The sequence below is a fragment of the Lepidochelys olivacea genome (genome assembly GCF_965140295.1).
Source record: "Lepidochelys olivacea isolate rLepOli2 genome assembly, chromosome: 1".
Lineage (NCBI taxonomy): Eukaryota > Metazoa > Chordata > Testudines > Cheloniidae > Lepidochelys > Lepidochelys olivacea.
The window spans coordinates 160,417,247-160,441,967 of record NC_140411.1 but is presented as its reverse complement, the minus strand read 5'-3'; the positions used below and the strand labels follow the sequence as shown (position 1 = coordinate 160,441,967).

General features: G+C 44.2%; 1 protein-coding gene across 1 annotated transcript in view; it reads right to left on the bottom strand.

Annotated features, from left to right (window-relative positions):
• ZBTB21 (zinc finger and BTB domain containing 21) overlaps positions 1–24,403 on the bottom strand; it is a 31,204-nt gene extending 6,801 nt beyond the window's left edge. Inside the window, exon 1 of the mRNA XM_084622226.1 lies at positions 24,310–24,403. The gene's annotated coding sequence lies outside the window, so the exon portion shown is untranslated. The remainder of the gene's footprint in view (positions 1–24,309) is intronic.
• Positions 24,404–24,721: the final 318 nt, after the last annotated feature.

Sequence of the window (24,721 nt, the reverse complement as noted above, 5' to 3'; positions counted from 1 at the left end):
ACACTCCCTGGTTTGACCCACAGCAACAGATGAACTTGGTGCCCTGGTGCCTTTGAGCAGGGTCCTAGAATGGCTCTTCCTTGCTGTATTGTTGCATGCCATGAAGTTGTATTGCTCAAATCCTCAGGTGACACATGTATGGATAGCATTAGCTTTTTTGAGACAGCATCACTCTGGAAGTTCATGTTGAGTTGCTTGCCCCCTATAGCCCCTAGATCCTTTTGAGGGTCACTGGTTTCTGGGATACAATACCTCCTTCTACAGGTAGGACTTGTTTGGCACTCTCTTCCTCAAAGCAGCACCCTGGAACCTTAGTGATTGGCTGAACAAGAAGTAGGACTGAGTGGACTTGTAGGCTCTAAAGTTTAACATTGTTTTGTTTTTGAGTGCAGTTACGTAAAAAAATTATTCTACATTTGTAAGTTGCACTTTTATAATAAAGAGATTGCTCTACTGTACTTGTATGAGGTGAATTAAAAATACTATTTCTTTTTTTTTAATCTTGTAATCAGCGCTGGAGTTGTAAACAAGGAATTTACAATTCTGTAAGAGAAGCGCCACACAATGCAGGGTTGCTCAACCCTGTGACTCAGCAAAACCCACCAGGACATGTCTGGGCTACTGTTTTCCAAGCACATGGACTGAGGATATATAATAGGGGACAGTGGCGTCATGCTTTTGCCTTTCTCCTCCTCCACCTACCCTGGAAGCAACAAGAACGCTGGGAAGACAAAAGACTTGAACTGAGTAGACTGGTCCCAAGCTTAAAGGGGAAGCCTGTGTATTAAGAACTGTCACTTACCTACAACATCCAGTAGGGTGAGAAAATTTGCTTGACCCAAATGCTGTCTAGTTTAATAAGGTTTAAGATTTAGACTGTACACTTACTTTTTATTTTCTTTGGTAACTATCGCTGATCTCACCTGACAACTTCCTCCCTATAGGGCCCTGGTGTCCACTTTCAAGCCCAACTGGGAGTCAGCTCATCAATCACAGGTACACTGGCCTCTTCCATCTTAAAGGTCTAGTGTCACCCTATGACAAGTGATTTTATATTTACTTGAATGATATATTTATAACATTGATGAAAATGTTAAATACCATTAGACCTAGTACCGATCCCTGTGGAACCCCACTAGAAACCACCTCCACTCAGTGACGATTCACCATAAAAGACTACTTTGAAATCTGTCACTTAGTTCTTAATCCATTTAACAGGTGCTTTATCAATACTGGGCAGTGCTACTCTTTCAATCAGAATTTTGTGCAGTACTATGTAAAATGCTTTACACAAGTCTAAGTATATTACATCTAGGCAGTTATTTTTATCAACCAAACTTGTAATCTCAAGCAGTGAAATCAGGTTTTCCATAAAACCAGATTGACTAGCATTAACTATTATTCCTATCCTATCATTCTTTATCTATCAAATCCCCTTTGAAACTCAAAAAGTTTTACATTGGCCTCATCCAGGGCTTGAACCTACAGGTGTTCAGTGCACTGCAGGAAATAGGACTAATCAATCCTATAGGTATTATGTCAAATACACACCATAGTCTGCCTAATACCATGAGCAAAACAGTAGAATTCCATTTCGTCATCTGAACTGAAACTATGTCCAGTACAGAGCTAGTGTCTGTGAAACTCTCTCCCTTAAATATTTCTAATATTAAGCCCATCATTGAAATATGCAGGTGGCAAAATCAAGACGATTGACACCAGATCATGAAGACAGCAACAACTAATAAAAGACAATTCTGTTTCAATATTCCTGGATTGATAAGATCCTTAACAAAAACTATTTATTCCTATATGTTCCAGTATTAACGTGCCACAGAGATCATTAAGCAAATCACAGTGTATTTGGTCTCAGGAAATCCTTGTGCAACAATGCACATCCGAGGGAAAGAATTGGCAAATATTCATCTAAAAATACACTATGTAAGTTTGCTATCACTGTGCAAACTGCCCCAGGACACAGGGGCCTATCAGGTTATCTATATTATAGTACAGTGTTTAATTACTTGATCACATACTACTTTTCCCACAAGACTTCTGTCTGACTGAGTGCACAGGATGGATAGTGCTCACTAAATGAACAATTATTCAATATTTTTATCTTCAGCATCCAATGTGTGGCCCCTGCTTTATTTACGGTACATCATCCAACACTACACTGAATACAAAATTATTAATTTTCTCATGTTTTTCTGTGGTTCTGATCACCATAGTATGACTGCTTCACACTAATGAATTTATCTTCACAATACTCCTATGAGATGATGTGGTAGTATTTTTTCCATCAGTAAAATGGTGGATGGAGGCACAGAGAAATTAAGACCAAGATAGTCAAGCATCCACTAATTTTGATTGCCCAATTATAAACAACTAGGACCTGATTTTACAGAGTACTTAGCATTTTCATAGCACTTTACATGTTTCAAAGCACAGCTCCCATTGGCTTAGGATACAGTTAGGAGTGGTCACCACTTCTGCAAGTCAGACCCCAGTTGTCACACACTGAATATCCAGAAAATGAGGAACACATACTTAATGGCCAACTATGAACATTTTGGTTTAAGTGGCTTGCCCAAAATCACATAGGAGCTCTGTAGCAGGGATATAATCCAATTCTCCAGGGCAGCATTCAACTTCCTCAGCCATGGGACCACCTTTCTCTTTCTGCAGTTCCCTACCTCATTCATAAGCCCCCTCTTTTTCAGTTTAAACTGATTTTTACCAGAAAAATCCCGGGTTTTACAAAAAATATTATTCATTTTCCCTCCAATTTCCACCCTACTTTTGTATCATTCAAATATATAAAAAATAACTTGTTTTATTAGAAAATTAAAACACATTGCATGACATACATGTATTACGATAATACATTAGTCTGTGTGTAAATGCAAAGCTGCCTGTTGAAGTATGGTTATGTATTAGTCTATAACAGTGGTTCCCAAACTAGGGGCACCGTTTGTTCAGGGAAAGCCCCTGGCGGGCCGGGCCTGTTTGTTCACCTGCTGCATCCGCAGGTTTGGCCAATCGCAGCTCCCAGTGGCCGCGGTTTGCCACTCCAGGCCAATGGGGGCTGTGGGAAGCAGCGGCCAGCAAGTCCCTTGGCCTGTGCCACTTCCTGTGGCTCCCATTGGCTGAAAGTGGCCAACCGCAGCCAATGGGAGCTGCGATTGGCCGAACCTGTGGTCACAGCAGGTAAACAAACAGGCCCGGCCCGCCAAGGGCTTTCCCTGAACAAGCGGCACCCCTAGTTTGGGAACCATTGATCTAGAAGATACAACAAACAAGCATACACACAACTCTGAAGTGCGTGCACATCTGAACGTACTGATGAATCTCATGCTCACCACGTACACATTTCAAGCTGTTAGCAGATAATGGTTTAAAGACCTGAAACACTAAAATGGGTAGAAAATGAAAATCTGTATCAGAATACGTTTCAGAGCACAAGGAAGTCCTCTAAAGTTTAAAAATAACAAAAACAGGAGAAAATGAAGTAGTTGATTGTATACACTGCAAATGGTGTGGCTCAATTATTAAACACAAATATTTATAGGCTAATAGTTTTAAGTCAACAACAGTAAACTGTTTATTCAAATGAAAAGTTTTATGTGGAGATTAGAGATGTATTGTTTTCTTAAAGTCAGAGGTAGCATTGTGTTTTGAGTTCTGTTTTAGTTCTGCAGCAAACCACATTGAATTCCATTCATCAAAGCATTAATCTGCTGAACAGTTTATTCCCCTGTCCACCAAAATAAATCCTGATATTTACCCAGAAAAAATTATTAATAGTTTTTTTCACCAATTTTCACCTCTTTTTGTTGGTGTACTAATAAACACGGATAAATTCCCAGGAAAAGTTAAATAAAATGAAAACTGAAAATGAAGGCCCTACTCATCCACTACACACCTTCCAACTTCTGCACTAACAGAGGCAGGAGTCATGCAGATAACAGTTTCATTTCACTATAGAATTCTGATCAATTCTCTGGGCTATGTCTATTCTGTGCACTGAATGAGGTCCTTGCTGTCTCTGTTACCTTCAGGAGAGTGATATCAGCTTGGGTCATCTAGGGGAGACGGTGGCAGTTTTCATTGCAGTCCGAGCAATTGAAAACAATAGTCCATGCGACCCCATCCCATTGTGCTTTTCTGTTCCCTCACGGTTTCCCAGACATGCTGGCATAGGTGCTGGAACTAGGAGTGCAGGGGGTGCTGCAGCATCCCCTGACTTGGAGTGATTTTCATTATACATAGGGTTTATAGTTTGGTTCAGTGGCTCTCATCCCACTATAAAAATTGTTCCAGCACCACTGAATGCTGGTGGTTTGGGTGGCAGGGGTAGGCACTGAGCTTAGAAACCACAAGCCTCAGGCCACGGCTAGCAGCAGCGCAATGGGGGAGGGGTAGAGGAGGGTTTGGGAAATTTTCTTGTGCACTCTCGTCGCCCGCAACTTCCCCCACTACACTGCCTTTGCCAAGGTTTGCAGTTTGGGAAGGGCAATGGTGGCCCCCGATCGCCACACAAAGTCCATGTTACAAAGGGCAGGTGGCCAATGCCACTTATGTTCCTGCCGTGGGTTGCCCACCCAGTGCTGCAGACAGTCGCTTGGTGCCCATGTCCCCAGGCCCTACTCATCATGCCTGGTACAGCAAGCCAGTTCAATGAATACCTTGCATCAATTAAAATGTTCTGCCTTATACTTCAGTGGAATAAGGAGGATTTTTACGTATTAATTGTGCACTAGACCCTGATTATGGATTGACAATGATTGCTTTGTACTTTCATGTCCTACAGCTGAAAGTATGGCCTTTAGCTCGTCCTCCAGACCGGCGGAGAGGCTGTCTCAGATTAGAAGAAGACAAAAGACAACACGTAATGACATGTTTAATGAGATTATGCATGCCTCTGGGATGGCTGACACTGAGCAGAGAGCATGGAGGATTTCTCTATCTGAAAAACTGGACATGGACATTGTGAGCAGGAGAGCAGCTCAGGAGCATGAGCATGGCATGGCACACAGCAGGAGATGCTAGGGATTCTGAAGGACATGTTGAGGCATCTCGTAGACCTTCACGAAAAACACCTTGAGGTTAGACTCCCTCTACAGCCCCTGCAAAACAGCATTCCTCCATCACTGTATTCTCACCTCCCCCTCATGCTCCAGGAGGCCAGGGGGAAAAAGCTATATTCTTTCCACTCCACACCAGGGGAGGATACTAGGAATAAAAGGCGCACAAAGAATAATCTTTGACAGGCAAGGCCACGGTATTTAAAAGAAAAGATCACAGTGTTTTTCCCCTCCAAATTTTATTCTAATGACTGTCCCAGGTTACACTATTTTCCTGACAGGTTTCAGAGTAGCAGCCATGTTAGTCTGTATCCGCAAAAAGAAAAGGAGTACTTGTGGCACCTTAGAGACTCTTCGAGATGCTCATATAAATTTGTTCATCTTTAAGGTGCCACAAGTACTCCTTTTATTATTTTCCTGATCTTTCACTTCCAATATGTTTGTGCAATAAAACTACAGGTCCTGAGAATGAAATAATCTTTATTACTTCACACCACGGAGGAAGGAGAGGTACAAGGAAACTACAGAAACAGAGGGCATTTGCTGGAGACAGAAACCCAGCAGGCACAGCAAGGTTCACAGTAAGGGAAGGCATAATTCAAGAAGCAGTGCACATTACTAGGGGTCATTACTAAATCAGGTTTTCAAAGCCTCCCTGAGACACAGTGCTCCATGATGTGCTCCTCTTATTGCTCTAGTATCTGGCTGCTCAAAATCAGCAGACAAGACTATCTGCCTCTACCCCCTACTCCTGTGGAAACTTCTAACCCTTTGTCTCACAGATTTTATGGAGCACACAGCAGACAGCTACAACTAGGGGATATTGCTTTCACTGAAGTCTAAGCTAGTAAACAGACTGCACCAGTGACCCTTTAAATGGCCAAAGGCACATTCAACCACCATTCTGGACCTGCTCAGCCTATTGTTGAACTGTTCCTTGCTGGTGTCCAGTGTCCAGCTTCATGAGCCATGAGAGCAAGGGTAGGCTGCCTTTCTCGGGATCAGTTTTGGCATTTTAAAGTCACCAATGGTTATTTTGTGTTCTGGAAAGGAAGTCCCCACTTGCAGCTTTCTGAACAGACCCGTGTTGTTAAAGATGCAGGCATCATGCACCTTCCCTGACCACCCCACGCTGATGTAGGTAAAAGGCCTCTGGTGATCCCCTGATGCTTGCAACACCATTAAAAAGCATCCCTTTCTGTTTATGTACTCTTTGGCAAGGTGGTCTGGTGCCAAGATAGATGGCACACACATCCCTATCGTCCCACTGCAGCTAGGGAACCCCACTGCAGCAAAACCACCCAGTATGTTCTGCACATTACCAACAGTCACTACCCTTCTTACCAAAAGGCAATAAATGGTCCTGCATAGTTGGATCACAACAGCCCTCACAGTGGATTTACCAACTCCAAACTGATTCTTCAGTGACTGGTAGCAGTCTGGTATCAAAAGCTTCCACACAGTGATTGCCACTCACTTCTCCACTGTCAGAGCAGGTCTCATTTTAGTGTCGTTGCATTGCAGGGCTGGGGAGAGCTCTGCACACAGTTACTGGAAAGCGGCCTTGTGCATATGAAAGTTCTGCAACCACTGATCATCATCCCATAACTGCATAACGATGTGATCCCCAGTCACTGCTTGTTTCTTAGAACCAGAAACGGCGCTCCACTGTGTTCAGTGGACTGTCAGCAGCAACTGGGAATTGTTTCATTCTATGGCTTCCAGCAGGGCTGCTTGAAGGACATTGCAATGTTACACATGGTGACTCCTCTCCTGACTCTGGAAATACTGCAGGATAAGATGCGCGGTGTTTGTAATACTCACCACAACAGTGCACAGAGGTGCAGGATCCATGCCTCTCAGGAGATGGCGTACACGCAGCTATGCCGTCCTTTCGAAAAAAGGCGTGAAACATTATACGTTGCAGTTTAGATCAGGGAGGGATGGAGAAAGCTTCATCCTAGGATACTGAAGCCATATTCCCAGTCCTCCCTGAAAAAATGTTTTGGTCCCATGAGGCATTGCAATCCCTTCCCCAAACCCCCTGCGGAGAGTTGCACTGTGAGATAGCTACCCACAGTGCACTGCTCTCAGCACGGATGCAAGTGCTACTAGTGAGGACGTGCTTCACAGATATAAGAAGTGTGGTGTGGACATGCACTACTGACTTAATTATTGTAGCGGCTGGATGTCGACTTCAAACTTAAATTGACTTAAGATTGTAGTGTAGACATGCCCTTAGTTAGCTCTAGTGAGGGACAGATGTGGCCTGTGACTGACACTAGTAGTAATAAGTTATTCATATTAACGTGGTTGTGGCTAAAATGTCCATATCACCAGAAAAGATGACTCTCCTGTTATTCATCAGGACACTCGAGATGCACAAGAAGGGAGTTCTGTTTATTTTGCTATGTAAATATTCTATGATAGACACCACTCTTATTAAATTGCAATATGGAGTAGATACAACCTGATGCTTTCCCCGTCACCAGTAATGCGATATTTAAAAAAAAAAAAAAAGAGAGTCTCCTTCTGGGTGTAAAGAGAAACTTTGAAGCTATATAGTAAGTTTGGGGTTGTACTATTTGAACTATAATTTAGGAAAGGATTTTGAGGGATTTGGAATGAAATTTATTGTTATTATTCCCTTCAGTTTAGGGATTCTGTCTTTCTCCAAAATGTAATGAAATGGGAATTCAGCTACTATTACTATGTGAATTATTACGGAAAACATTCTTAGGCTTTTAAGTATGCTGTCAGCAGAGATTATTAGTATTTGACCAGTTGAATAAAAATGAGATTTTATAATCTCCTGGGAGAAAGGAGATTGCTATATTATAGAGGAGATAAAAGCTATGATATTCCAAAGACAGGACAGGTTCCCACTACAGGGTTATCATCATATGGGATCCTTTTCTTCTCAAAAGCCTTTCAGGTTGCCCTTTAAATTCTTCAGAGCCAAGTACATGCATGAAGTGGGCATTTTACAGCTGGCTGCTTCTGTTTCCATCTTGTAAGTACCTGTTATCCCCTCCCCCGCCCAATCTTTCCCTTTTTATTGCTGGGTGAGCAATAAATCATTACATCCTCTCAGCCTACTGCTCACATCAGACTCCTGAACCTCTACATGTCTCTTTCTACCGACACCGTCTGTCATAAATATAAAGGGAAGGGTAAACACCTTTAAATCCCTCCTGGCCAGAAGAAAAACCCTTTAACCTGTAAAGGGTTAAGAAGCTAAGACAACCTCGCTGGCACCTGACCAAAATGACCAATGAGGAAACAAGATACTTTCAAAGCTGGAGCGGGGGGAAAAAAAGGGTTCTCTCTGTCTGTGTTGTCTTTTGCTGGGACCAGAGCAGGAATGCAGGTCAGAACTCCTGTAAAGGGCTAATAAGCAATCTAGTTAGATATGTGTTAGATTCTGTTTTGTTTAAATGGCTGATAAAATAAATTGTGCTGAATGGAATGTACATTCCTGTTCTTGTGTCTTTTTGTAACTTAAGGTTTTGCCTAGAGGGATTCTCTATGTTTGAATCCAATTACCCTGTAAGGTATTTACCATCCTGATTTTACGGAGGTGATTCTTTTACTTTTTCTTTAATTAAAATTCTCTTTTAAGAACCTGATTGCTTTTTCATTGTTCTTAAGATCCAAGGGTTTGGGTCTGTGTTCACCTGTACAAATTGGCGAGGATTCTTAGCAAGCCTTCCCCAGGAAAGGGGGTGTAGAGTTTGGGGGGATATTTTGGGGGGAAGACATTTCCAAGTGGGCTCTTTCCCTGTTATTTTTGTTAGAGGCTTGGCGGCAGCAGCAATAAAGTCCAAGGGCAAAAGGTAAAATAGTTTGTACCTTAGGGAAGTTTTTAACCTAAGCTGGTAAAAATAAGCTTAGGGGATATTTCATGCAGGTCCCCACATCTGTACCCTAGAGTTCAGAGTGGAGAAGGACCCTTGACACCGTCCAATCCATGTGAGAAGTAACAAGTCAATTTATATTTATAAACATAACAGTTTTAAATCTCTCTCTGTATACGTACAAAGCAGCATTCTACAAGTGTGACTTATATTAGAACCCCCAGGTAGTTTTGGGAGGGAATAACTCAGATCCTGATATATTAAGCCACACACAACTTGGTGCAGAGCACTTTTCCACCTCAGCTTAATGCATAGCAAATCAGAATTGGGGCTTTCAGGAGTATTTTTTTTTTAAAGGGGGAAAAAAAAAAAGCAAGCAACAGAGACTTCAAGGTGACATGTAAAGGATATTTAAAATACTGAGCTTTTAACTTTTTTTTTTTTGCTTCTTTAGGATATATTAAGAAGAAACCAGAAAGGTTGAAAAATAAACTTCTTATAAATCTTAGAACATGGTTTCAATAGATGTTTACTGTGAGTTCCAATACCTCAGTTGAAAGTGTGTCGAATCCTCATCCAAAACATTTATCATTTGAAGTTAAATAGGTATAAACAAAAACCAAAGGAGCTTAAGCAGTCTAAAAATTCCTTCTTCTCTCAGTTGCTCAATTTTCACTCTTGACTTTTATGATGTTGTCATTTCATTAACACTATAGGCATCACTGAGTCTTCCTTAATATACAAGACCTGAAATTCTAATATTAAAACAAGCAGAAAAAACAGACCTTATTTTTGCATCATGAATCCACAGAGGGGCACAAGCCCAATTTTCCCTCCTCTGTAGGTACCCTTTAATGGGTGTGTCTCAAGCATATGGGGAAGGCTACTCAATAAAATCTGAAGCAATCTATCATAGCTCAAATTACATCATTTTCTCTCTTAAACTGACACTACACATTAAAGCAGAGCTGGGCAAACTACAGCCCGTGAGACCATCCTGCCTGGCCCCTGAGCTCCCGGCTGGGGAGGCTAGTCCCCGGCCCTTCCCCTACTGCCTCCGCCCTCCCCTGCAGCCTCGCTGTGCCACCAGCGCTCTGGCCTGCTGCTCCTACCGGGCAGCGTGGCTGCAAGCTCTTGCTGCTGTGAGTGGCATGATAAGGGGGTGGGGGAGAGAGGGGAGGGGATTGCCTGAGGGGCAGGGGTTCCCGGGGGGGGGCAGTCAGGGGGTGGGAAGTGTGAGGGAGTGGATGGGGGCGGAGGCCAGGCTGTTTGCAGAGGCACAGCCTTCCCTACCCGGCCCTCCATACAGTTTCACAAACCTGATGTGGCCCTTGGGCCAAAAAGTTCGCCCACCCCTGCATTAAAAGGCATGTCTACACACCAAAGTTTTACTGTTTCAACTATACCAGTATTGTTACCACAGTACAACACACCCTCTGCCTCCCCAGTCTGAGCAAAGTTATACTAGTATTGCTTATTTCATATGGGAAGGGGAATAAGCTATACCAGTCTAAGACATTTTTTATCTTAGTATAACTATATCCACTCTAGGGTTTGTACCTGTATAACTATGTTGGTTAAATCAGTCAGTCAATCATACCCCTAACTGAAATAGGCACAAAAACTGTGTGTCAACCAAGCCTAAGGAACTACAATCTGAGGGATGAGAGGATTCTGGGAAAAACACCTCATCTCTCTCTCTTGCGATTCCTCCCCTTAAGTGATGTAAGAGCAGTTTGATGGGTTCCAAAGGAAACTCCATCCAGCTGTCCTGAGCCAGAGGCAAAACAGTGGTAGCCGTGACAGATGATATGGATGGTAATGGGAAGATAGCTGGTGGTTTGATGCTGGAGTAAATTGGGAGAACCTAATCCTTATGACAGGTGTGACAGGGTAGGGCCAGATGGCTATAGGAGAGTAATTTTTTTTTTTTTGAAGAAAAAAGATATTTTTTTATTTGCATAACACACTTACAAAGTAAAAACAGCAGCATATACAATGTGTAACACAGCAACCAATCACAACTGTTTTCTCATTAGCTTCAGGGGAGGGAAGTGTTCAAGCTTGCCTGGGCCCAGAGCTGGGGGCCAGGGGGTTTCCTCGACTCTCGTGGTCTTCCACGCTTCCCGAGTTACCTGGTGGTCCAGAGCGAGGGGGCTTAATTGACTCTCAAGGTCTGCCACCCCCTTGAGTTACCTGGCGCCACGCCCGAGTGTCACCAACAATTCCCCCCTCTGAAAGCACCCAACAAAAGGGGCAGGCTGGACTGTGGGTTCAGAAAAACGGCCAAGCTGAGGGTTGCCGTGAAGCTCCAAGGCGAGCAAATCCACCAATAAGCACAAGACCCACCAAGGTAGAGCAGGAATTTTGTCACACAGGTATATGAGGGACATTCCCCTCCACTTCCAAATAAAAGTTAATTTTGAACAAGCTCCTTTGCATATTTTCTAAACAAGTGTTCTTTTCCATATGAGTGGGAAATAAACATGTATTGGCTCATAACACTTGTAGTTCTGTATTAGGATAGTGACTACAATCAAATATCAGGCTTCAGGCAGGCATCTGCAGGGGCCTCCCTCCGCACCCCCCAATTGGCTTGATGCATTTTTTTTTTTAATCTCCTTCCTCTGATGCAACTTAAATTGGTCATAGCTCGAGATGGGACACTGGTGGACCAGTGCCCTGAGGTCATGCAGAAAATGCCTGGCTGGCGTGTCTTTCTAGATGCCTGACTTGCTCACGCACCCAGGGTGATACAGGGTCATACAGATCCCAGATTTGGGTCAGGAAGGAATTTTGCACCAGCTCAGTTTGACAGGAAGCTCAAGGGGTTTTCACCTTCCATTGTAGCATGGGGCATGGTTCACCTGCTGGGATCATTTGGGCATCTCTCATTTAATCATTTCCCTGCCACTGCAGGGGCCTCAGGCACTGGTGGCATCTGCATCTCTCCTGTTTTCTGCCTGTGGCTCATAGTTTAGTTAGCCCAAAACATTTCAATCTTGGGGAAACTAGTTGTCATAAATATAAAGGGAAGGGTAAACGCCTTTAAATCCCTCCTGGCCAGAGGAAAAACCCTTTCACCTGTAAAGGGTTAAAAAGCTAGGATAACCTCACTGGCACCTGACCAAAATGACCAATGAGGAGACAAGATACTTTCAAAGCTGAAGTGGGGGGAAACAAAGGTTCTCTCTGTCCGTGTGTTGATTTTGCCGGGACCAGAGCAGGAATGCAGGTCAGAACTCCTGTAAAGGGCTAATAAGCAATCTAGTTAGATATGTGTTAGATTCTGTTTTGTTTAAATGGCTGATAAAATAAATTGTGCTGAATGGAATGTATATTCCTGTTCTTGTGTCTTTTTGTAACTTAAGGTTTTGCCTAGAGGGATTCTCTATGTTTGAATCCAATTACCCTGTAAGGTATTTACCATCCTGATTTTACGGAGGTGATTCTTTTACTTTTTCTTTAATTAAAATTCTCTTTTAAGAACCTGATTGCTTTTTCATTGTTCTTAAGATCCAAGGGTTTGGGTCTGTGTTCACCTGTACAAATTGGCGAGGATTCTTAGCAAGCCTTCCCCAGGAAAGGGGGTGTAGGGTTTGGGAGGATATTTTGGGGGGAAAAGATGTTTCCAAGTGGGCTCTTTCCCTGTTATATATTTGTTAGATGCTTGGTGTTGGCGGCAATAAAGTCCAAGGGCAAAAGGTAAAATAGTTTGTACCTTGGGGAAGTTTTAACCTAAGCTGGTAAAAATAAGCTTAGGGGGTATTTCATGCAGGTCCCCATATCTGTACCCTAGAGTTCAGAGTGGGGAAGAAACCTTGACACTAGTCTTTGGGTTTCATATAGGGGGATTTGGGTGAAATTTAGTGGCCTGTATATGTAAATCAAATTAGATGATCTGATGGAAACTGCCCAGGTTGAATTAATATGCAAACTAGATACCATTAACTTGGGTTTGAATAGAGACTGGGAGTGGCTGTGTCATTACAAATATTGAATTTATTTTCCCATGTTAAGTATCCTCACACCTTCTTGTCAACTGTCTAAACTGGCCATCTTGATTATCACTACAAATATTTTTTCTCCTGCTGATAATACCTCATCTTAATTAATTAGCCTCTTACTCCACGTTTTCATGTTCTCTGTATGCGTATATCTTCTTACTATATGTTCCATTCTATGCATCCGATGAAGTGGGCTGTAGCCCACAAAAGCGTATGCTCAAATAAATTTGTTAGTCTCTAAGGTGCCACAAGTACTCCTGTTCTTTTTGTGGATACAGACTAACACAGCTGCTGCTCTGAAACTTTAAATTCTAGGAGATGTAGAAATTGTGTTCTTACTCTGTGTCCAGTATAACCTGAATACATTATAACAAAGGACCCTACCCGGCTCCTACAGAACACAATGAGAGTTTTGTTATTGACTTCAATGTGAACAGAATTGGACCCAAAGTCAGCTCCTGCCACCGATAAATATCAGTTGGTGCTTTCAATTAATGTTAACGAAATTATGCATGTACATGAAAAGATGAGAAATACCACTGTAAACACTACCCTTTAATATAATACCTCCAACTAATCTAATAAAAGTTTTACAAATTAAGAAAAAAGTATCCTAAAATTAGGAAAAAAATGCATACACATATTTAAAGGCATTTTTGCCAGAGATTTCTTAAAACTGCTTATTTTAATTGCTTTTGAAGATAATGTAGAAAAAGAGGAGGAGAGTGAAGTAGGTGCCCCAAAATGCTTTTACCTTTCTTAAAGAATTCAGTTTAAGAAATGTACATGAATTGCCCTACGATCAGAGCTCACATTGAAGTATTTTTGAAACCTTCATTCAATGTAGACTGTGGGAAACAGGTTTCCATAGGGTGTACTCTCAATTTGTGACAATTTAAATAAAGGGGCATTTTTAACTAAATTAGGGAGCAAGATTTTAATGTTTCATTGAAGCACTACAACAAAATTCTTCAACATAAGAGAGAGATTTAAATAATCCAAAATGACGGAATTCTTCATCCATTCCAGATGAGTAAAATTTGGTAGGGGAGATTAATCACAATATTATGAAAAAGAAAAAAGAAAAAACATGGGAGAGTGGAGCAGGTGCCTAACATAAAAACAAGCTTTTGTTTCTTGTTCCTTGAATGACTCAGTTTTTGAGATGTACATGATCTGCTCCAGAATGACATGACACATAAAAGCTTCATTCAGTGAAGACAGTACAAAATACATTTCCCTTCTTTCAACTATGTGAAAGAAAAAAAAAAAGACCTGCTGTCCCAAATTTCATAATCATTGGGGGGAGGGGGGAGCGACTGCTTTATGGAGACTGGTCTTACACTGACAGAGAGCCATTAGGGACAGAGTTGAGGAGGAGATCTCCTTTGAACTGAGGATGGATTTTAAAGCAGAGTATGTTACACCCTTTTCCATCTGTGATGAAGGATTTTGCTGTGTTTGTAGAGAATTAGTTTTCTGAGATCCTCAGATGGAAGGTGCAAGTACTATTATTTTTTATGAAACAATTCACTAAATTTAGAAGGTGACAGCCTTCTGAATGAGCCTTCACTCACTGTTAATAATGGTACTTTGCAGATCTGGAAAGTCAACAGTTTTCATTTGTGTATTTCAAAACTGAAGAATATTATAAGTCACTATTAGCAACTACTATTGTTAAGATTTCAAAACTTCAGTGATAATAAATGTGACTCATAATTATTAATTGCTCATAACTTTGTGAAAATTTCTCCATTTGGCCTGAAATTTAAAATTAAATTCACTGTCCCCCTCACCATACCTGTCCCCAGACTCAGTCTTCTCGTTAAGCTTCAGTATCCTTATCCCCACCCACCTTCTTGGTTCCTTGTCCCAATCTCTTTGTCCAGCCAGTCCCAGTTGTCTTCCCAGACCTGGCATCCCCATCAGATTTGTCTCTCCCTCCTATCTCCATACTCCAATCCCCTGGTTCCCAATCTTGTTCCCCAGCCTCCGCCACATCCCAACTCTCAGTCCCAGTTTACCTCTCCCCACTTGCCATCCTTCAGTCCCATGTCTCCCCAACCCAGGCTCCTTGTCCCTATCTATTCCTATCTTCCCTCCTCTCACTTCCAGTCTAGCTCTTGTACCCTCTAAATTTGAATCAGGTAGCTTCCACTTCAACACTGCCTGGGCCCAGCAAAGGGGAAAGTATTGATGGCACAGGAGAAGAGAAATGTTCCCTGCTTTCCGTTCTGATGCACAAACCTGGGCCCCAGCTTTGGCAGAGTCTGCAGCAGCTCACACCTGCAGGGATGGGGAAAGTCCTGCTATGCCCTGGGCTGACATGCAGACAGAATCTTTGGCATTTGACTGTGAAGCTCTAGCAAACGTCTACTGAGCACATGCAGACTACAATTCTTCAACGGTTAATACTTTGGCCCAATTTAGGTTATTTTCTTGGGAATGGAAAAAGGAACCTCCCTAACACAAAGGCCTCCCCCTGCCTAATTTTGAATTCCTGCTCTAATGGATTGGGAGTTTCTAAAATAAAAGGTCACAAGAACTTTAACATGTACATACAACTTATTTTTGTCTTGCCTCATTCTCAGAAACAGCTAAATCATTTTGGCTCAAATTCCTGCTGCCACAAAATCATTCATCTTGAGAGAGAAATCCAACACAAAATATTTCAGTTCAAACTGTTAAAGTGTAGCAAAGTTACAAGCAACAAAAACAGGGACTTATAATGGGGAAGTGTTGGGCAATCTTTATAGACAATGCTACCAGCTCTTCCTATATTGTAGCATTTGCTACTCCTGCTTTAATAGTTAAATTGATTTTATTCATACAACTCTCTCTCATCCCCCCCCACATTAACATTGCTATTGAAACCTTAAACTTTAGATTATTTTAACTTCAAGCTTAATAAAAAAACTACATTAATGCAGTGTTAATTGTACATACACACACCAATTCTACATCTATTCATACTAAATATGACAATGCCATCCATATGTTAAATTTTACAACCATCTGAGAAACTGCATCTTGTCCTTTTCACCTGCAGTCTATTACTAATCCTTACATTCTGAGACTACCAAAATGAAAAAAAAACCTGAGCAGTTTCAAATAGGCTTTTTTTATTTTTAAAATAGCATCTATCACAAGAGTTTCCTTTTGCCCAAAATGTAGCCTGGTCTTCCAAATTTACACTACTATGGGTTCCTAGATAAATTACACTCCTTGACAGGTGACTTTAAAATCCAATATCTCACACAATCAGGAAAAAGAAAAAAACTGTCCTTATGCCAGTGGAAAACTGTGATTCCAGGCTTTCCAGTGTTGTACAGTGTTCATTTCATCTGACTTGTCATGAAAATTGGCCTTGAAAAAATGCAGTGTCCTACCTTTATAGAAAAAACTATTTTAAATCATTTTAGAGGCTTTTAAAAAATATATTAGTACTTCCCCCCCTGCCATCTTTCTCTCTCTGAGGCCTGTATAATTGGATTAATGGTATTAAGACAACCCTGGAGTTACAAGCAAAGCTTTACCAAAAAACCGAAAAACAAAACACCACACCACACCATTAAAAGTTTACAAATATATAAAATAGCTTTTCTGTAAAATATAGAGTACATGATGGTGTGTGGTGAAATAAAGGCTTTATTTACCTGAGCTTGGAATGCAGCTTTGCTACTTTTGAACAATGAAGCCATCCCAAACTCAGACCAATAAATACATTACACGTTAATCTTTTAGTATTTGTGTGTGCCTTAGAGCTAAGTTAAGTTTTTTGGACAAATAGTTTATTCAATGAAAAATGCAATTTTGAGTGACCTCAAGCTATTTGTGAATGCGATAAAGAGTTAATCGAATAGTTTTCACCAAAACTTTTTTTGGGAGGACTTAGGTGCCATTTGAAAAATGTCTGGAGATGGTGTTATTGTCTTTAGAAGTGGTAATTTGTAGTCATTCGTAATGACAGGAACAGTCATTGGGGCAGAGAGAGAAAGAGAGAATGATTCTATAGCCTGGTCGGTAGGGCACTCATCTAGGAGTTCGGAAGTTCACAATTTGAGGGATGTTGATAGATTGGAGAGGATTCGGGGAGGAGCCACGAGAAGGATTACAGGATTGGAGAACAGGCACATTGAGCCTCATAATCACTGAATGATGTAGGCACGAATATAGACCAAAAAAGTCCAATCTACTTATTTTAACAAAGATGGTTCAGGTGCGACCCTAAGAACCCCTCCATGCCAACTGGTAAAGGGTTCACTGTTCTGTAACAGTAGCCCGACAGGCCTGACAAATTCATGACACTCAACACATTGCTGTGATAATAATTATCTATAAAGACTGTCATGTGAGATCATAAACAAAAGTTGGAATCACACTGATCCTCAATCACCGAATGATGTAGGTACGGATATTTATGAAGTCGTCCATATGTATTAAACATATGTTTAAATCAAGGCAAGGTTGACTAACAGGTTTTGAGTAAGATAAAGGAAGCTGATTCATCTGTCTCCCTGTTGGCTATGTACAGTAAGCATTGTAAACTAACACAATGGAAGCCAAATCTGCTTATGGAGTAAATGGGGATGGGAAGACTGGTACTAGAGTCTAAACCAAGGGGCTAATCCTGATTCTGGGGACACAACAATGAACTCTGGGAATATAAAACAACGAAAAAAGGACACATCATCGACCATAGACGGAGCAAAAAGGACAGTGCTTTTTGCATTTGTGAAAGGTGAATGCCAGCCATGTTGGTTGGTTGATGCTGGGAGACTGCTTTAGGTGAGAAAGTGCTTTAAACAAGAGTTTTAGCCTGTTAAAGTCAAGTTTAGCCTCCAAGAAATGTCTTTGTTTTATATGTAACCATTGCTCTTTCCATTATCCTTTCTGACAAAGTTCCTCCTCTACCTTGGTGGGTCCTGTACTTATTGGCGGATTTTGCTCGCCTCAGAGATTCACAGTAGCCCTCACTTTGGCCACTTTTGTGCCTCAAACCTGCTGTTCACTCAGATAATCTCATCATTGGCCAGCATGGGAAAAAAAGAATAAGAACAATCCCTGCTGATCCACCATGTGGGTCGGGGAACAGCTCAGAGACCTTCCCCTCTGGTGGAACCTTCTGTGCTGGGTCCCAAGTTGGGAGGTTTGGGGGGAACCCAGGCCCGCTCTCTACCCTGGGTTCCAGCCCAGGGCCCTGTGGACTGCAGCTGTCTAGAGTGCCTTCTGGAACAGCTGTGCGACAGCTACAACTCCCTGAGCTACTTCCCCATGGCCTCCTCCCAACACCTTCTTTGTCCTCACCACAGGACCTTCCTCTTGATGTCTGTTAACGCTTGTACTCCTCAGTCCTCCAGCAGCACGTCCTCTCGCTCCCAGCTCCTTACGCGCACACACTCACTAACTGGAGTGACAGCCTTTGTAAACCACGTGTCCTGATTAGACTTAATTAATTCTAGCAGCTTCCCAATTGGCTACAGGTGTCCTAATAAGTCTGCCTTAATTAGTTCTAGAAAGTTCCTGAGTGTTCTGGAATAGTCCCTGTTATCTTACCCAGGAAAAAGGGACCTGCTTAACCTGGAACTAATGCATCTACCTTCGACCATTCTCTTGTAGCCATCTGGCCTGACCCTGTCACATATCTCGCTCCCCGCCCGACCCCCCTGCTCAACACCACAGGGTTAGGCCACGTGGGACATCAGGCAGTGTACTCGCGATAAGCCATCTGCGTTGCCATGGTGGCTTCTGGCCCGGTGTTGAATTGGAAAGGTTGTAAAGACAGGAACCATCTGGTCACCCTTGCATTCTTCTCTTTATTTTGCTGCATCCACTGGAGAAGTGCAAGATCAGTCACAAGGGTAAACCGTCATCCCAGTAGGTAATAAAGTGTTTCCATGGCCCATTTCACAGCAAGGCACTCTCTCTCAACCACTGCATACTTCTGCTCTCTCGGGAGGAGTTTCCTGCTGAGGTAGAGGATTGGGTGTTCTTTGTCTCCGACCATCTGTGATGGGACAGCTCCCAATCCTACTTCAGACGCATCTATTTGTAAAATGAACTCTTTGTTCAAGTCCGGGGCTATAAGCCCGGGGTTACTGCAGAGAGCTGTTTGTAGATCCGTGAATGCATTCTCTGCAGTGTCAGTCAACTTCACCATGTCCGGACCCCGGGCTTTTATCAGGTCTGCCAGGGGACTCACTCTGGTAGCACAATGGGGAATAAATCGCTGGTAGTACCCCACCACCCCCAGGAATGCCCGGACTTGTTTTTTCCGATTTGGCTGGGGCCAATTTTGGATAGCTTCCAGTTTGTCCAGTTGGGGCTAGACCATGCCACTTCCTACAATGTAGCCAAAGGTATTTAGCCTCTGCTAACCCTACAGCACATTTGGCTGGATTGACTGTAAAGCCAGCCCATCTTAGCGTGTCCAGAACCGCTTCTACTTTTTCCAACTGGGTCTCCCAGTCTGGGGTATGGATAATTACATCATCCAGGTATGCAGCTGCATAATTGGTATGGGGCTGCAGGAGCCTGTCCATAAGACGCTGGAAGGTGGCAGGTGCCCCATGCAGTCCAAAAGGAAGAACAGTATATTGAAACAGACCCTCTGGTGTCAAGAATTCCGTCTTTTCTTTTGCATCTTTGGTAAGGGGAATCTGCCAGTATCCCTTTGTTAAATCAAGGGTGGTCAAAAATCGGGCATTGCCCAGAAGATCAACTAAATCATCGATGCAGGGTATGGGGTATGCATCAAATCTGGATATCTCGTTCAGCCGGTGGAAGTCATTACAAAAATCTAGTGGTGCTATCGGGTTTAGGCACCAACACAATCGGGCTCGACCATTGACTGTGGGACTCTTTAATGACTCCTAGTTCCAACATCCTTTTTACCTCTGCCTTGATCTCCTCCCTTTTTGCTGCTGGGACCCGGTAGGGCCTTAAAGTTACTTTTGCCCCAGGGTCTGTGATAATGTGGTAATATGTTTCGGTGGTCCGGCCTGGTTTGGTTGAAAATACGTCCTGATACCGGTTGATCATCTCAGTTAGCTCCTTCTTCTGGTTTGGTGTTAGATCAGGGGATATCCTGATCTGCTCCTGCATGTTATTTCCCTGGATTGGGGCCTCTTGGGCTACCACACATGCCTCTCCCTGGTTCCAAGGTTTCAAGAGGTTAATGTGATAAATTTGTTCTTGTTTCCAGCGTCCTGGTTGCCACACCTTGTAGATTACTTCCCCCACAGGTTCAACCACCTCATAGGGCCCCTGCCATTAGGCCAGAAGCTTGCTTTCTGCCATGGGTACCAACACAGTCACCTGACCCCTGGTTGGAACTGTCGGACTTTTGCCTGGAGATTGCAGTGGGTTTGCTGGGCCTCCTGCGCCTTTTCCAAATGTTCCCGTACAATAGGGGTGACCCGGGCTATCCGGTCTCGTATCTGCAATACATGTTCTATTATACCCCTTACTGGGTTCCTCTTCCCAGATCTCTTTGGAGATATCTAGTATGCCATGGGGATGGCACCCGTATAATAACTCAAAGGGGGAAAACCCAGTTGAGGTACCTCCCGGATGGCAAACTTAAGGTAAGGTAGTAGGGTGTCCCAATCCTTCCCGTCCTGACTTACCACTTTCCTTATCATTGCCTTGAGGGTTCAGTTAAATATTTCTACCAGCCCATTGGTCTGCAGATGATAGACTGAAGTCCTCAGGGTATGTATATGGAGCAGCGTACAGAGGTCCTTCATTAGCTTCGACATAAATGGGGTTCCTTGGTCTGTTAATATTTCCTTCGGTAGCTCCACTCGGGCAAAGATCCCCACCAATTCTTTGGCTATCGTTTTAAAGACTGTGTTCCGCAGGGGGACGGCTTCTGGATAGCAAACAGAATAGTCCAAAACAACAAGTATATATTGGTGGCCCCGAGCTGTCTTCTCCAGGGGTCCCACTAGGTCCATCGCTATTCACTCAAGGGGGACCTCTATGATGGGTAGGGGTACTAAAGGTGCCCTCAAGTGAGGACGGGGACTGTGCAGCTGACACTCCGGGCAGGAGGCACAATACCTCTGTACTTCTTCATGTACCCCGGGCCAGAAGAACCGTCGTAGGATTCATGCCAGGGTCTTCTCTACTCCTAAATGCCCCCCCAAAAGTTGACCATGTGCAAGGCTTAACACGGCGTTCTGGTGTTTTTGAGGTACTAGGAGCTGCTGTACCTTCTGCCCCCGTACTGGTGCAACCCGGTACAAGAGATCCTTCTTCATTATGAAGTAGGGTCCTGGTCCCTGCGTTTTTCCTTCCACGAGGACCCCATCTATTTTGCTCACCTCCTTCCTAACGTTGTCATACCGTTGATCTTCAGCCTGGTCCTGTCCAAAATTTTCTCTTCTGGGGCTGGTCTGTCTCAGTTCTAGGGGGCCAGTCTCTGTTTCCTCTCCTGGTTCAGAGATATTAGGGTGGGGGTCAGGCTCGGGCGTTTCCTCCTCCAGGGCAGCCTCCTTTCCAGCTACCTTGGTCCACCTGCCTACAAGGACGATCCTCTGTCCCTGGGTCAGGATCCGAGTCCCCAAGGCCTTAGCTGCCCTTCTTTCCCTTTTCATCTTTCTACCCCGCCTGGGAATGGAAAATAAATCTGGTGATATTTCAGAGAAGACTGGGGGATGACAATCTACTGTGGATGCCTCACTAACTTCAGGATTCCCCTCTTACTCCCAATAGGTGGACTGGAGAAAGTCTCCAAACTCTGGGAAGTCCCTCCCTATCAGCACCGGGTATGGGAGTTTAGGGACTACACCTGCTGCTACCTCAGTAGTGTTCCCCTGGATTTCAATTTTTACTGGGATGGTGGAGTAGTAACTAACTGTTATCCCCGTACGTTTAGCCTGCAGCAGATGACTACGCTTCACAGGCTTCCCTGAGATAAGCGTGATAGCACTCCCCGAATCAACCAGTGCCGTGGTCTCTACCCCATTTAGTTTCACTGGTCTGGTGTACATATGTGGGGTTAGTGAGAGCCGCACAAGGTGGATTAGGGAGCATGGATCTGCCCAGTTCCCCAGGTTACACTGCATAGGCTCCTCAGCATTGGGACACTGTGCAGCTATGTGTCCCCACTCCCCGCAGGCGTAACATCTGTATGGGGCCCTAGGCCTTGCCCAGTCTCTTGGTTTGGGCCTTCTAACATCACAATTCTCTTCTCTCTCAGTGCTCCAACTCTTTGTGGCTTCTGGTGGGCCTTCAGCCCCTCTCTTTTTCCACCTGGGCTCTCCTGGTGGCCCAGTCACCTGAGCTCTAGGGCTTGGTGGTGCTAGTTTAACCCGGGGTGCCTCTTCCTTAATCATAAAGCCTTGGTACAACCACACCTTGAATACTGCGCTCAGTTCTGGTTGTTCCATCTCAAAAAAGATGCAATAAAATTGGACAAGGTACAGAGAAGAGCAAGAAAAGTAATTAGGGGTGTGGAACAGCTTCCATATGAGGATAGATTAAAAAGACTGGGACTGTTTTGCTTGTAAAAGAGATAATTAATAAGGGATATGATAGAGGTCTATAAAATCAAGAATGGTGTGGATGAAGTGAGTAAAAGTGTTATTTACTTGTTCACATAACACAAGAACCAGGGGTAACCCAATGAAGTTAGTAATACAGCAGGTTTAAAACAAACAAACAGAGGTACTACATCTCACAATGCAGAGTCAACCTGTGGAACTAATTGCCAGAGGATGTTGTGAAGACCAAAAGTATAACTGGGTTCAAAAAAGACTTAGATAAATTCACAGAGGCCAGGTCCATCAGTGGCTACTACCCAAAATGGTCCGGGATGCAACCCTATGCTCTGGGTGTCCCTAAGCCTCTGACTGCCGGATGCTAGGACTAGACGACAGGATCACTTTTTAATTGCCCTGTTCTGTTAATTCTCTCTGAAGCATCCGCCATTGACAACTGTTAGTCCATTTAGCTCAGTGTCATTTCTTCTATCGGTATGACTCACTATGGTCATTCTTATGTTCATATCCCAGGTGAGTAGCCTAAACGCTGAACTAAAAGTTATAAGAAGGGCATTGGTACACAACCATCACCATCTCCTCCTCCTGGCATTTTATGAATCCTTTTAAAAATACCCACAACAAAGAGTTCCAGGTCAAACAACATGTTGTATTTGACTCAAAACACATTTTTTCGATATGCTGAAATTTTTCACAATTTTCAGTTTCATTTCAATCCAAACTGAAATTCTTTCCCCCAATGTTTCAGAACTGCCAGCGAACAGGAAAAAACAACCACCAGTTATCCGCCCAGCTCTGGTGTGCATGACTAGTCAGCAAGGTTAGCATAATCGGCAAAAAGAACAGGAGTACTTGTGGCACCTTATAGAATAACAAATTTATTACAGCATAAGCTTTCGTGGGCTACAGCCCACTTCATCAGCAGTTACTCTTAAATTTTTACATTAGCATAGCACTTTTGTGAGACACAGCAGGGAGAATCTACGATATACAAATGTGTTCTCTTTCTTCATGGTTCAGATGAGAGAAACACGAAATGTGATCTATAGCTTCCATATAATACAGTGTAAACCACGCTGTCACGGAAGCCCATCGCCCTCTACATTCGCTGCACTGAAGCCAATGCAGCAGGGATAGCCCAGGGTGCCACGCAAACAGGGGGTGACTGGGCCCCACGCCAGGCACGGATGCCCTAACCAGCAACACGGCAGCTCTTGCACCCGCTGACGGCCCCGGTGCGGGAGCTCCCTGCTCGGGCTGGCGGGAGCAGGTGAGGCACGAGCACTCTCACCACCTATAGTGACATCACTACACTCAATAGTTCCCCCCCCACGCAGGGCCACGCTCACGGCATTGCGCATGCTCAGAGCAACTCCCTGCAGCCCCTGTCCCCTCACAAGCACCGTCAGCCCGCCTGCGCAGTGAAACATTTGCGCCTGAGCGCCCTGCGCCTCAGGGCAAAAGGCCACATTTTGGCTACCGCGCACGCGCAGCTAAGCAAGCTTGAGGTTCTTTTAGCTGCACTACACATGCGCGAAAAAAGGGACTGCGAAGCCCCCTGCGGGCACCAGACAGGCGCACTAGAGGCTTCGATGAGTCTATGTGGCGGATGTGTGCACGCGCAAGGGGCAGGCTTAGTCCGTCTCCGGAAGTGGAGCATGCGCGAATAAGGGACGGGCTAATTTTGTAAGTGGCGCAGGCGCACTGAAGAGTTTGGGGACCGCAGCCCCGCTCGGTGGGGGGAAAAAAAAACACCTCAGAGTTACGTCAGGAAAAGACGCCTTTGTGCACGGGGAGACCCGCGCGGCGCGGGCAGCTCCCGAAACGGGCGCGAGACGGGGCCGCTACTCACCCTCTCCGCCGTTAGCCGCACCCCACCCTGCTGCCCCCCTCGGCGCCTCCCTTCACGATTCGCCCGAGCGCGCTGCTGCCACCGCCGTGATTCCATCCATCTTGAATTTGACGTCATCCCACACCAGGGATGAGGTCATCGTAGGGAACGCTCGTCACGTGCGCAGCGTTGCGATTGGCCGGCGCCAGAGTGGGGGGTGCGGGAGAGGCGCTTGCGCTGGGGACTGGGTGGCAGTTAGGGGGAGTTACCGGGGATCCCCCCAACCGTCAGCTCCTCCTCGCGCCCTTCCCCTGCCGCTTGGCGCGGCGGCCCTGCGCGGGACTGGGGAGGCGCCTCTCGCCAAGTCTCACCCGGGTCGCTGCGTCGGGTGGGAGCCGCCTTCCCGCTACACGCCGGGCCTGGCCTGAGACTC